This window comes from Equus caballus, chromosome 4, assembly GCF_041296265.1.
Source record: "Equus caballus isolate H_3958 breed thoroughbred chromosome 4, TB-T2T, whole genome shotgun sequence".
In the NCBI taxonomy this organism is placed as follows: Eukaryota; Metazoa; Chordata; class Mammalia; order Perissodactyla; family Equidae; genus Equus; species Equus caballus.
Window position 1 is genome coordinate 3,875,719 of NC_091687.1, and position 14,390 is coordinate 3,890,108.

The 14,390-nt window shown below is 43.0% G+C and overlaps 1 protein-coding gene across 10 annotated transcripts in view; it reads right to left on the bottom strand.

The window, feature by feature from the left end:
- The window catches only part of FBXL13 (F-box and leucine rich repeat protein 13), a 210,131-nt gene that overhangs the window by 195,409 nt on the left and 332 nt on the right, over nucleotides 1-14,390 (bottom strand). The window lies entirely within an intron of this gene.

Genomic DNA, 14,390 nt, shown 5'->3' on the forward strand with positions numbered 1-14,390 from the left:
CCACAGAAGCCCCCTGGAATCCTCCTTAGACATTCCTCTTTGCCTTTTTGGTTCACTGCCTCCTGGCGGGGGGCAGGGGTGAGTAGGCGGTTTCTTGGGCCCTGCTTCCACGTAGGAAGAATGCAGAGTTCATCACACTTTCACAGACCAGGTGTGAGCAGATCCCAGCCTGGGGGTCCTGTCTTAGACCCTCAGCAGTTCTCATAGCATTCCTCTAAAAAAAGGGGTGTAATTTCTCCTGATTGGACCCTGCGCAGCGTTTCCCCCTTTGCAATAGCTTCATGTCCCCGTCTTAGTGTGCAGCCTGCAGGCTGGAAACCCAGCCCTTAAGACTAAGGCAAAACAAAATGGTAAAATGGTAAGACGTAGGTGTCTCTCCCTGTCCAGCTGCTCCTGACCTTGCCCCACCCCAGCTGCTCGAGGTGAGCACTCAGCCATCGGCTGACTGACTTCCTTCTCCCCCAAACCTAGAGAATACGGTTGCACGGGAGATCAGGGGTTGTCACCATAGGTGCAAGCTAGATTTGAGTGGTCCCCTGTTACCTAGGAGCTGAGGCCTTCTGTTACCTGGAGGCCAGACTTCAGACAGCTCCCTGAGCAGCCCTGATGACTGGCCCACCTACTTTCTGGCACTTTTGTGCCTGGGTCCCCGAGTCCTGAGTTTCTCTACTCCCCACTCCATGCCCCCTCCTTCATCGTCTCCTGGCACGCTGAGGAGGCCTGCATCAGAATCACCTGGGGTCTCTGAGGATGGGGCCCAGAACGCGCATTTTGATCAGTTCCCCAGGTGATTCCTCTGCTCGCTAAAGTCTGAGAACTGGTGTCTCAATGGAGCTCAGCTTTAAGGTGAATTATTAAGAAAGTTGGGATCCGATAATGATTACAGGAAACTGCTTATTTCTTTATTTTTCCAACCACCACAGATCAGAAAACTACTTTTCCTGAAAAGTTATCCTGCAGAAGTCAACTCAAGTCGAAAGGACAAGTTTCTGGAATGCTAATACAGGCATGCGAAACTAGCGTACTTCAAACGTTCGCTTTTTGCATAAGAAATCTCACTGTTCATAGCTTCCCAGTGGGCAAAACAGACTCGCCTGAGGCTTTCTATATTAGTGTGTGAACAGCGCGTAGCTACATGCCAATCAGAAAGCATAGTTAGCTTTTTTCCTGCTCAGTGAAAATAAAAATTACAAAGCCATTAGCTCAGTTTTTATAAGCAGAAGTGAAACAGGCAAACGTTCCCACAAGGGGAATGTTTGACTCTCAGAAACGTTAATCAGGGCTTTATTATTGCTAGCCTTCTCAGTAAAAACTTACACAACTGAGGACGAAAAAGACCACTACTTCATTATCCAGATTGGCTTTCTCCAGCTTGTAAACTCACAGAACAATTGCGCAATCCTCCAATTTCTTTTGGCTCTGTGTCCCTCATCTCAGTCGCCAATATTTCTCAAACATTTTGAAAGATGTCTGGGCACTGACGACAAACGTGGCTTTATCCAGCACAGTTGTTTCTCTTCCTTTTCACTACTACTCATCTTTCAAGGAGCAAGATAACACAGTGGGTGGAGGCCCTGGGTTTAAATCCTGCATCTGCAATCTTCTAGTCTGTAACCTCTGACAAGTGACTTCTCTGTTCCTCTGTTTCCTCAACCATACGTGGGATAATAAAGGTACACGTGTCATAGGGCTATCATGGGAATTAAATGAATTAATCTGTGTAAAGTACTTTGAATGGTGTCTAGCACAAAACAAGCGCTGCTCAACAGATAATAATGATAGCAAGCCGTCATCATTATTTTTAACCATTCCACTGCTAATTATCACCTCCATTAGAGGACAAGACCTGGACAAAGAGAAAAGAAGTTTAAAAATTTTCCCCGGTACCGTTCAAAGGCCAGTGTGATGACAAAGAAAGAGAGAGTCACTTTACACCAAGTGTAATAGAAGAGATTAGGACAAATGCGTTTGGGGGGAAATGGTTAGGAGGAGAGAATTTGACCGAACAATCGTTTAAATATAAATTGCAAGACAGTAACTGTCTGGAACTGTGGGTAGACAGAAGACACCTAAGAGAACAAATCCTGCGTATCTTTGTAGATACTCAGATAAATATAGTGAAATATGCTAAGGGCCTAAATAGCAATGAAGAAAATAATTGCTCCATGAATGCAAAGATAAAAGGGATCATCAAATGTTTGTGGGGACCTCAGCAGTTGGAGACACTTGCAAATGGCAAGGAGAGGGCAGGGGGCTTGCAGGTTAAGAGCCTTTTTCTTGGCCGGAGCAAAGCCTCAGGTGCACAGACCAGTTTGTCTAGAGCAGAGGACTAATGCGAGAGAGAAGCAGACTGAGCCACTCCGTGAAGAAGCCAGAGTTCTATACGAGGACCTGAGACTGGTCCTCCTCTAGACCCAACGGGTCATTCATGATCAAACCCCAGCAAGATCACGTGGCCAAAGACAGCAAATCACATGGCCAAAGACAGCAGACGGCCCAACATTAGAGAGCCACAGTTCAGCTGGTTTCCAAGATCCCCCCAGGGACAACCTTGACTTTTAAAGCATATGCTCTTGCTTCTGGATTTCACAGATGAGGCAAAGAAGGCCCAGGGGATCCATGGAGCTAGCAGGTTTTTAAACTACAAAGCCAAAGCTGCCCCCTTGCCCGTCCCAGGTGCTCACACGAAGTTGAGGCGCTCACACGTATCTTCCTCCAGAACTTGAGGGGCCTTTCCTTCATGTGATCTACCTGGAAATATTTTATTCAGATGCAAACCCAGAAATACGTTCTTCTTTTAAACAGACGGTCAAATAATCAACATATAGTTTGCACCTTGTTTGTTTGTTTTTAGAAGAGATTGCTTTTAAAAATGCGATGTCGGAATCACGCAGTTACAGAAGCCCCTTTACTTAGGACCAGGTTTAAGTTCCCAGACACTGTTCAAAGTCCCTTCTATCTCCCTACCCACCCCAACTCCCAAAACGAGGTCCGGAGTGACGGCTCACACACGCCTGCCCTCCCCATCTACGGTAGGGATGGAGTGGCGTACTGCTGTTCCAGGAGACGACTTCATTTGTTTCTGTGGAGGTTAGTAAGTTAAAAATTTGAAAATAAAGGGGCTTCTGTGTCTTGTTGACATTTAAATAACGGGTGCCAAATTTTATTTTAGGAACTCTGTAACTGAAAGGATATTGAAGATTATTGAGAGGGACCAACTGGCTTAGCCATCAGAAGGGGCCTCAGGGAGGAGCAGCAGCCCCTCAAGGCCAGAACTTGAGGGGTCTTAGGGCAGACCCAACAGGTGAGGAGATGCAGTCTCTGCCAGGTGAGATCAAGACGACAGCTTCTGACACCCGCTGGCTTCCTTGCCCGACGGGTAGCCAGTCACCAGCCGTCTAACCCCTAGATAAGCGAATTGTTACTGGAGAAATAATAAATCACGTGCTTTCTGGTTATTTAAGAGTCTCATGGGTTTGCCTCTGGAAATGCATCTGTGAAGTAGCCGGCTGGGCGGAGGGAGCTCAGCAAACATAACCGCCCCCAGGAGAAGCCACAACCTTCTCGCCCCAAAGTCCAACAAAATGAGTCAGTATAACCAGTTCCCTCTCTCCTTCAGCGGCCGGTGGTCTCTTGCTCGAACATTCAGTAATTCCTGAATCTTGCATGTCTGGAAAATATTTGCACCAATTAGCCTCTTTAAAAAAAATACTCCGTAAGAGAGTCTATGTGATTTAGAAATAAATATGGTATTTTTAAAAATACAGATTGGAAACTTAACCATGGAAGAAACATAAAGCATAAAAGCTGCATAAAAGTCACAAAAATAAAAAAAAAACTGTTTTGTATTTACTTATTTCTAAAAATAGAAAACTTTGCCTAAAAATCATGATTTGTAACTTAATTCCACCCTCTGCTGGGCAGATCTGGTGTTGCAATCTCCTTTAATCTAGACGTAAACTGAAATCTGAGCTCACAATTTGAAGAGCACTTTTTCGCTCTCAGATACAGTCTCGCTCTGTATAGCTGCCTAATAATTTTGTAGACACTCTGTCCATAATATCTCGCCCGTCTTTGGTCCCTGCGGGGCAGGCCTGGTTTGTAGACAGTGTGCTGACTTCTGCCCAATAGAAAATTGAGGGAGAATCCAATTTCTAAATATTTTTAATGACCTACTGTCTGGAATTCTACCAATAGGGCGTCGTTGTGTGGGCCCCTATCTTAATGATATCTTTTAAGATGCAAATGTCTTTTGGAAGGACTATCTCCAAGGAAGGCGATTCCACCAGCGGCGGGATGAGCATCTCAGAGTTCTCAGAGAGAGCAATGATGACCGTAGAGAGGGTGAGAGATCAGAAGGCAATCCTCCGTTTTCCCACGGTTCTATCTGGGTGCAGGCTCCGAGTATCTACATGCAGACATTTTTTAAAATCTTTGAATTTCTAAAATATATTTTTCCTGAATCTTACAATACTATTGAGAGAGTAAATATTTTATTGCCCCAATTTCCAAGTATTTGATGATTTTGTTCATTTATTTCAAATCTAATACTAAAGTTTAAGAAAATATTTGTCTCCAAGGTCTAAAAAAAGGCCATCGTATATCTCTATGCTTATACGTTTTGTATAAACAACACATGTAGATTGCATGAAAGCCATACCCGATACCGATGGCCTATGAGGGAAAAGCCTAGCTCACTGCAACACCGAGGGCATGAACCACGAAAGAAGAGATTATTTACTGACAGAACCATGGTGATTGGTCTCAGTGGTTTCAAGTTCATTTTTTAACTCAGAAAAAAAATCTTTAAAAAAAAAGACAAACTCATGGGAATCCCCAAAGATAATACAGATTAAAGCAGAGTCGCTTCAGATGTTGCAGGATTGGTGTAAAGCGAAGAGGCAGAGCTCTCTTCCTCCCCAGTGCCTTTTCTCGACCTGTAGAGCATTCCCCATAGGGGTCCTGAGAACCCTGGGATTCTGCTAAAAAAAACATTTGGAAACCTACCAGGATGCACTTAGCTACACACAGGCCTACCTGGAAGCTGGACCAGAGTAAGAGGGTTTTGTGAAGGTGCCGGCTGGGACAGAGGCTGGCGTCTACGAAACAGGGTGCCAGGAGACCTCAGCCGTGCAGCCAGAGGCCAGAGGGCCCTGGTCCCAGAGAGACCAGACACAGGCCTGCAATCAGGCCCGCCAGCTGGCTCCTGGGATGAGAAACCAACGCTTCCCAGCAATGACTGCTCTTACACTTCCTGTGTTTTCTTTGTTTATTCCTAATTCTCCATCAGTAAAGTTCATTTGATAACAGTTTGGGAAAGCAAAAAAGGAGGCATTTTTTTCCTACACTTAGGCCAGCATTTCATTATTTTGTTTTAATATAAGAACATATCTTCTGATTATAAAAACAGTGGATGCTCTACGTAATTCGGAAAATTCAGAAGAAATACAAAGAAAAAAATAAAAATCAACCATCATCCTGCCAACCAGAAGTAACTTCTAGTAAAAATTTTAATTCCAGTCTTTCCTCAATGCACATATTTTGTACAAAATTAAAATTAGGATCATACTGTATATAATTTTGTATTGCCTCTTTTTTTTCTGCCTAACTATTATATTGTGAACATTTTTTTATGTACCATCAAAAATTCTTCAAAACATCATGTTTTGAGGTTGAATAATCTATTGCAAAAGATAGTACTATAAATGTTTAACAGTTTCTAAATGGTCGGCCATTTAGGTTGTTTCTAACTTTTTCCCATTATTAAAAATTATATGATGTACATATTAATTATCGCTACTAATGATGAAATGTACACATCTTCATCTCTATTTCCTTAGGATAGATTTCTACAAGAATATAGAATCAAGAGGTATATTTTGAAGTTCTTCATACATATTTGAAAATTGCTTTCTAAAAAAGTATTATCAATTTATACTCCCATTAGCAGCCAATGGGAGTGTCCACTTCACCTTGCCAACACTCCGAATTAGAAAACTTCTATTTTTGTTGATTTGATGGGCAGAAAACTGTAACTCGTTTTCATCTACATTTTGTTTTTGTCAGTGGGGTTAAATAGGTTAAATTTTCTTACATTTACTAGCTGCTGTGCCCTGAGTTCTGTCCCCCTCCATCCGTGTGTTGAAGCTTAATCCTTAGTGTGACCATATTTGGATGTGGGCCTTATGGAGGGAATTCGGTACAGATGAGGTCATGAGGGTAGGGTCCTGAAGATGAGATTAGCACCCTTATAAAAGGAGACACCAGGGGCCAGCCCAGTGGCACAGCAGTTAACAGTGCACTTTCCACTTTGGCAGCCTGGGGTCCGCAGGTTCGGATCCGGGGTGCATATATGGCACTGCTTGGCATGCCATGCTGTGGTAAGCATCCCACATATAAAGTGGAGGAAGATGGGCATAGGTGTTAGCTCAGGGCCAGTCTTCCTCAGCAAAAAGGATTGGGAGCAGATGTTAGCTCAGGGCTAATCTTCCTCACAAAAAAAAAAGAAAAAAAAAAAAAGGAGACACCAGACAGCTTGCTCTCTCTGCCATGTGAGGACACAGAGATAAGACAGCCTTCTGCAAGCCAGGAAGGGAGCCATCACCAGAACCCACGCTGGCACCCTCATCTTGGACTTCTAGCCTCCAGAACTGTGAGAAACAACATTCCTGTTGTTTAAGTCACCCAGTCTACAGAATTTTGTTAATGGGAGGAGCCCAAACAGACGAAGAGAAGAGCCATCTCTGATTCTCCATACATTTTATCTGCCCTTCACTGGGACAGGCTTCATTTAGAGACGGACAAGGAGGCAGACACAGCAGTATCCAAAGAGAGAGACTCCCAAAGGGATGGTAACAGTCAGAAAGAGAGGAGGCGGCCCACTCGTTGAACCTCCACGCATGTCGCCAGCAGTCTCCTCTAGGGTCCTCCTCAGTCGAGGGTTTAAAGGGTTTGGTGATCTGGAACAAACCACTCCAACAGTTAGTCCACGACCTATTCTCCGTCTTAGTCCACTCAGGCTACTGCAATGGGACACCATAGACCGGGTGACTTATAAACAACAGAAATTTATTTCTCACAGTTCTAGGGGCTGGGAAGTCCAAGACCAAGGGCAGGAAGATTCTGTGTCTGCTGAGAGGCACTTCCTTGTTCATAGATGGCCGTCTTCTCACAAGGCCCTCACATGAAGGAAGGGTGAGGGAGCTCTCTGGAGTCTCTACTATCAGGGCATTAATCCTATTCATGAGGGTTCTGTCTTCATGGCCTAATCATCTCCCAAAGGCCCCATTTCCAAATACCACCACCTTGGAGATGAGATTTCAACATATGAATTTTGGGGAGACACGTTCAGTCTATAGCATGCTCATATCACTTCTTTCATTTTCACAATAAAAATCTAATCACTGTGATTCCTGAAGATTCGAAAATAGCTATCAATATCCTTTGATGCATGGGAGAACAACTGTCCCACGTGTGACCCTACTGAACGCTGGGAAGGAGGCGAGCAACCGGATTGGCCAGTAGACGGCCCCTCCACCCTCACTGTGCCCCTCAGACTCCTCCTGAAGTTTCAGAAGCTTGGTGCCCTTGAAAAAAGAACAAGCTTCTGAGAGACACAATGATCATTTCTGGGTCAAGGGTAATTTTCCTTGGCTTATTAAATGTGTTCATATATTCTAGACCTTCACCGTCCAAGATGGCAGCTACTGATTACATGTGGCTAGCGAGCACTTCAAATGTAGCTGGACCAGGGGGCTGGCCCTGAGGCTGAGTGGTTAAGTTCGCGCGCTCTGCTGCAGGCGGCCCAGTGTTTCGTCAGTTCGAATCCTGGGCGCGGACATGGCACTGCTCATCAGACCACGCTGAGGCGGCGTCCCACATGTCACGACTGGAAGGACCCACAACTAAGAATATACAACTATGTACCAGGGGACTTTGGGGAGAAAAAGGAAAAAAAATAAAATCTTAAAAAAAAAAAAAAAATGTGGCTGGACCAAATGGAGATGTGCCTGAAGTGTGAAACACACACCCAATTTTGAAGGCTTAATATGATTACATATAGAGCCCATGTTGAAATGATTATATTTTGGACAGATTGGTTTGTATAAAATATATTATTAAAATTAACTTTACCTATTGCTTTTCACTTCTTTAATGTGTAGGACACCCAAATGGATAAGTGCACAGAGAACTCAGGAGAAAAGTTTGGGAAAGAGACAGCTTCAGAGTCATAGCCTCAAGTGCCTGAAGTCATTGAGGTGTTTTCTTCCAGCATATGGTAGATGCCCAGCAAATATTTGCTGATGGAGTGGTCTAATGTGCCCTCCTTAGCTGACCACAGGCTGGTTGGTGTCAAGAGCTTAATGTGCTGTTCAAAAAAATAAAAGTTACCTATCTTGCATTGAACATACAATCCAGCAGTCTTTAAGCTGGTTGTGCAAAGCTCCAGGAGCCCACAAAGGCTTTCCAAGGGATATGTGAGCATGAACAGTATAAAGGACTCTATTTCCAGATCTTCACCTTTCTTATGTACTCTTTTCTGAAACTGATTTGCCTGAGGACACATTTTGTGATTTTCTTCTCCCATTTTTCCCGTTCACAAGTGCTTTCTCCCGCTCAAGAAAATAAAGGTCTGTCTCTCATCCGTCTGGAATCTTACTACAAAGAAAACTGAGGCAGAGAGATTTAGAAACTTGCTCAAAGTCACACGAGTAATTGGCAGAGCCAAGAATCAAACCCAGGCAATCTCACAATAAAAGGTAATCCCCTTGTATTGCTTCAGGTGCTTTAGGTTTCAAGTAATAAACCTCAACTCAACCCAGAATTTATTGGCTCCTCCAACTAGAAATTCCAAAGGTAGATCAAGCATTAGGGTGGGTCTAACCCAGTGGCTTACTGATGTCACTAGAGACCAGATTTCTTTCCATTTCCCCACTCTGCCTTCCTCGTAATCCACCTCCCCCTAAAACCATCTCTTCTTGTGGACACAAGGTAATTGCCAATGGCTCCCAGGGCTACATGCTTCCCCACGAACATCCAGAAATGGTCTATCTCTGTCCCAGCGTTCCAACCAGCAACCTGGTCTAAACTGGCTTAGATCACATCTTGCCCTCTCCCATGACCGTCACCAACATCCACCATGGTCACAAACATTATGACCAGGGAAACCAAATGCACTGGTTGTAAACCAATCGAAATCCAACCCTAGAAACAGGGTAGTCAGTTTCCCTTAACCACATGGACTATGTGGGGAAAAGGTAGGTTATAGAATAAGAATTAAGAAATATTAGGAAGATATCCTTTTCAAGCTATTCCAAAAAATTAGGGAAGATGGAACACTTCCTAACACATTCTATGAGGCCAACATCATGCTGATACCAAAACCTGACAAGGACACCACGAAAAAAGAGAACTACAGGCCAATATCGCTGATGAACATAGATGCAAAAATTCTAAACAAAATTTTGGCAACCAAAATTCAGCAATTCATCAAAAAAATCATACATCATGATCAGGTGGGATTCATACCAGGGACACAGGGATGGTTCAACATCCGCAAATCAATCAACGTGATACACCACATCAACAAACCGAGGAATAAAAACCACATGATCATCTCAATAGATGCAGAGAAGGCATTTGACAAGATCCAACAGTCATTTATGATAAAAACTCTGAACAAAATGGGCATAGAAGGAAACTACCTCAACATAATAAAGGCCATATACGACAAACCCATAGCCAACATCATACTCAATGGGCAAAAACTGAACCCCATCCCCCTGAAAACAGGAACGAGACAAGGATGCCCTCTATCACCACTGTTATTTAACATAGTTCTGGAGGTCCTGGCCAGAGCAATCAGGCAAGAAAAAGGAATCCAAATAGGGAGGGAAGAAGTGAAACTCGCGCTGTTTGCAGACGACATGATCTTATATATAGAAAACCCCAAAGAATCCATTGGAAAACTGTTAGAAGTAATCAACAACTACAGCAAAGTTGCAGGGTATAAAATCAATTTGCATAAATCAGTAGCATTTCTATACTCCAGTAATGAACCAACAGAAAAAGAACTCAAGAATACAATACCATTCACAATCGCAACAAAAAGAATAAAATACCTTGGGGTAAATTTAACTAAGGAAGTGAACGACCTATATAATGAAAATTACAAGGCCTTTCTGAGAGAATTGGATGACGACATAAAGAGATGGAAAGACATTCCATGTACATGGATTGGAAGAATAAACATAGTTAAAATGTCCGTTCTACCTAAAGCAACCTACAGATTCAACGCCATCCCAATCAGAATCCCAATGACTTTCTTTACAGAATTAGAACAAAGAATCCTAAAATTCATATGGGGCAACAAAAGACGCAGAATTGCTAAAGCAATCCTGAGAAAAAAGAACAAAACAGGAGGCATCACAATCTCTGACTTCAAAACATACTACAAAGCTACAGTGATCAAAACAGCATGGTACTGGTACAAAAACAGGTGCACAGATCAATGGAACAGAATTGAAAGCCCAGAAATAAAACCACACATCTATGGACAGCTTATCTTTGACAAAGGAGCTGAGGGCATACAATGGAGAAAAGAAAGTCTTTTCAACAAATGGTGCTGGGAAAACTGGAAAGCCACATGTAAAAGAATGAAAATTGACCATTCTTTTTCACCATTCACCAAAATAAACTCAAAATGGATCAAAGACCTAAAGGTGAGACCTGAAACCATAAGGCTTCTGGAAGAAAACGTAGGCAGTACACTCTTTGACATCAGTATTAAAAGGATCTTTTCGGACACCATGCCTTCTCAGAGAAGGGAAACAATAGAAAGAATAAACAAATGGGACTTCATCAGATTAAAGAGCTTCTTCAAGGCAAAGGAAAACAGGATTGAAACAAAAAAACAACCCACTAACTGGGAAAAAATATTTGCAAGTCATATATCTGACAAAGGCTTAATATCCATAATATATAAAGAACTCTTGCAACTCAACCACAAAACATCAAACAACCCAATCAAAAAACGGGCTGGAGACATGAACAGACATTTCTCCAAAGAAGCTATACTGATGGCCAATAGGCACATGAAAAGATGCTCATCATCGCTGATCATCAGGGAAATGCAAATCAAAACTACACTAAGATATCACCTTACACCCGTTAGAATGACAAAAATATCTAAAACTAATAGCAACAAATGTTGGAGAGGTTGCGGAGAAAAAGGAACCCTCATACACTGCTGGTGGGAATGCAAACTGGTGCAGCCACTATGGAAAACAGTATGGAGATTCCTCAAAAAATTAAAAATAGAACTACCATAAGATCCAGCCATCCCACTACTGGGTATTTCTCCAAAGAGCTTGAAGTCAGCAATCCTAAAAGTCCTGTGCACCCCAATGTTTATTGTAGCATTATTTGCAATAGCCAAGACGTGGAAGCAACCTAAGTGTCCAGCAACAGAAGAATGGATAAAGAAGATGTGGTACATATATACAATGGGATACTACTCTGCTGCAAAACAGAACAAAATCATTCCATTTGCAATAACATGGATGGACCTTGAGAGAATTATGTTAAGTGAAATAAGCCAGCGAGAGAAGGATAATCTGTGTATGACTCCACTCATATGAGGAATTTAAAAATGTGGACTAAGAACAGTTTAGTGGATACCAGGGGAAAGGTGGGGTGGGGGGTGGGCACAAAGGGTGAAGTGGTGCACCTACAACATGAATGACAAACATTAGTGTACAACTGAAATTTCACAAGATTGTAACCTATCAATAACTCAATAAAAAAAAAGAAATATTAGGAAGAGGAAAGAGGGAGGGAGATGTGTAGGCAACTTGTTAATGTCCAGTATACACCTGCTCCTGGGAACATAGAAAAGGAAGAAGAAAAGAATGGATAATTATAGAAGTGTTGAAACCCACTTACTGGGTGATGCTGTTATGATCCACATTTTATTTGTTCAGATAATGCTTTGAGATCCAACTTGATCCCAGATTCCCCTTGTATGAACAAGCCAGGTGTGGCTGATTGTATTTTCCAAAATGGCTACAACAACATCTCCCATCCCACAGGCTCTTTTTGCAATGTGACTTTGACAGGCCTCCCATCAAGAAGTGGGGTCTATGTTCCCTCCTTGCGAATCTAGGTGAAAATAATGTTATGCTGACATCCGAGCCTATGTCATAAATGGTGAGATAACTTCCAGCTGGTTCTCTCCGGGGACACTTGCTCAGAACTGAGCACATACTCTGAGGAAGTCCAAGCAGCCCATGGAGAGGCCCATATGGAGGAACCAAGCCCCCTGGCTCACAGACCTGGCTGAACTCCCAGCCAACACCCAGCACCAACTAGCCAGGCAGGTAGGTGAACCAAGTGGATCTTGAATCCCATTGATCCATTCCAGATGGTACCATATGGAGCAGAGACAAGCTCTCCCTGAAAAACCCTGCCAGAATTTCAGATTTTTGAGCAAACTAAATGATTCCTGTTGTCTTAAGCCACTAGGTTTTGCAGTTGCATTATGTAGTAATGGATAATTGATACAGCAAACAAACAAAGAAAATGACTATTCAGCCAAATCAAGCCTATCATTCCATCCATTCCCTAGCTACATACATTATGAGAAAAATGACTCAATGACAACCCAGCCATGACTATCTTTTAACTTTTTATTATGAAAACTTCAAACACATATAAAGCAAACAACAGTATAACGAACTCCTCTGTACCCATCGCCCAGTTCCAACCACTATCGCTATTCTGTGATTCTTATATTACCTACATGCCCGCCCATTTTCCCACCTGTTCTCAATTATAATTATTTTTAAGTAAAACTTACTTGAATTCAAATGCACAAATCTTAGCTGTATAATTTTGGCAATGGATACACCCACACTCCAGTCATTTTCCAACTCCCCAGGGAGTTGTCTTGTGTCCCTTTCCAGTTAAGCCTTCCATATCAGTCAGGGTCCAGTCAGGACACAGAAATCACACCAGTACTTTGCATAAAGAACACTTATTCTATTCTAATAACTAAATTCTAATAAAGGATTTAATTCAAAGTTATTCCCATTAACAGAAAATGATTTTAAAATAACAATTAACATGTTAAAGAAAACAGGAAATGAGACAAAATGAAAAGATGCAGAATGTTCATTGGAATGTATAAAAAAAGAATCAAATGAACATTCTAGAACTGAAAAATATACTGTCTGAAAGAACTCATTCACTGTATTTAACTGTAGACTGGATATAGCACAAAATAGAATCAGTACACTTTTGAAGACAATCAATGAAAAATATCCAAACTTGAGCTCAGAGGGAAAGAGAATGGAGAAAAAAATAGAACAAAGCAAAAGAGGCATGTAAGACACAATCATGTGTGCCCATCTTCCTCTATTTTGTGTATGGGACACTGCCACAGCATGGCTTGATGAGCAGTGTGTAGGTCTGCACCTGGGATCCGAGCCTGTGAACCCCAGGCTGCGGAAGTGGAGCACATGAACTTTTTTTTTTTTTTTGATTGTGTCACTACCCTAGCTGGGCTCTCACACTGCTGGCTCTCCTTCTCTTTCCTTTCCTAGGCTTCTCTCTTCCTCATTCTCCACATAATTTATCTCTGCTCAAAACCCTTCTGCACCCTCCATCCCCACCCAAACATACACATTCTTGGCAAATATCTCACCAAATATTTGTAGAGAAAACAGAAGTCACCAGAGGAGAACTTTCTTGGCTTCCTTTTCCCACATCTACAAAACCTACCCACCCCTATCCTGTCCTCTTTCCCTCCTGTTATAACGGGGGCGGGGGGGACACACAGCCCTTCCTCCTGTTTAAGGCAATCCTGGTTGTGGGGTCCTTCCTTTCACAAAAGGCCGGCTACCTTCCGTATGAAAGCCTCAGCTGACCTTTATCTTCTGCCTTCATCGCTCCCTTGGAACCCTACGCTCACCTTGGGCCAAATCTACTGCACCCCTTCAGCTTCTCATCTTGGGTGACGCTATTGCCCACTCTCTTCATAAACCCACACTCTCCTGACTTCCCTCTTCTGTCTCTAGGGCACTTCTTTCTCACTTCTCCTCTTGTCCAAACCTTAAAAGTCGAAGGTTGGGGTTTCTGAGCCGGGGTCCTGCGCTCTTTCTCCCTGGGGAGATGTCACCCGCTCCTCCCTCTCAGCCACCATCCCCCTTCTGTCTTCTCTCTGATCTGCATCCTCAGCCCAGACCGCCGACCTGTCCGAAGATGACTTCATTCTCTCCCACTCGGCTCCGCTTTCCCTCCACTCCCTCTCCGCGCCAAACCCTAGCCCTTCCTCTGGGAAATCTCCTCCGACTCCTCCCCCTTCTAACTCGGCCGCCGCGTGACTCCAGTAC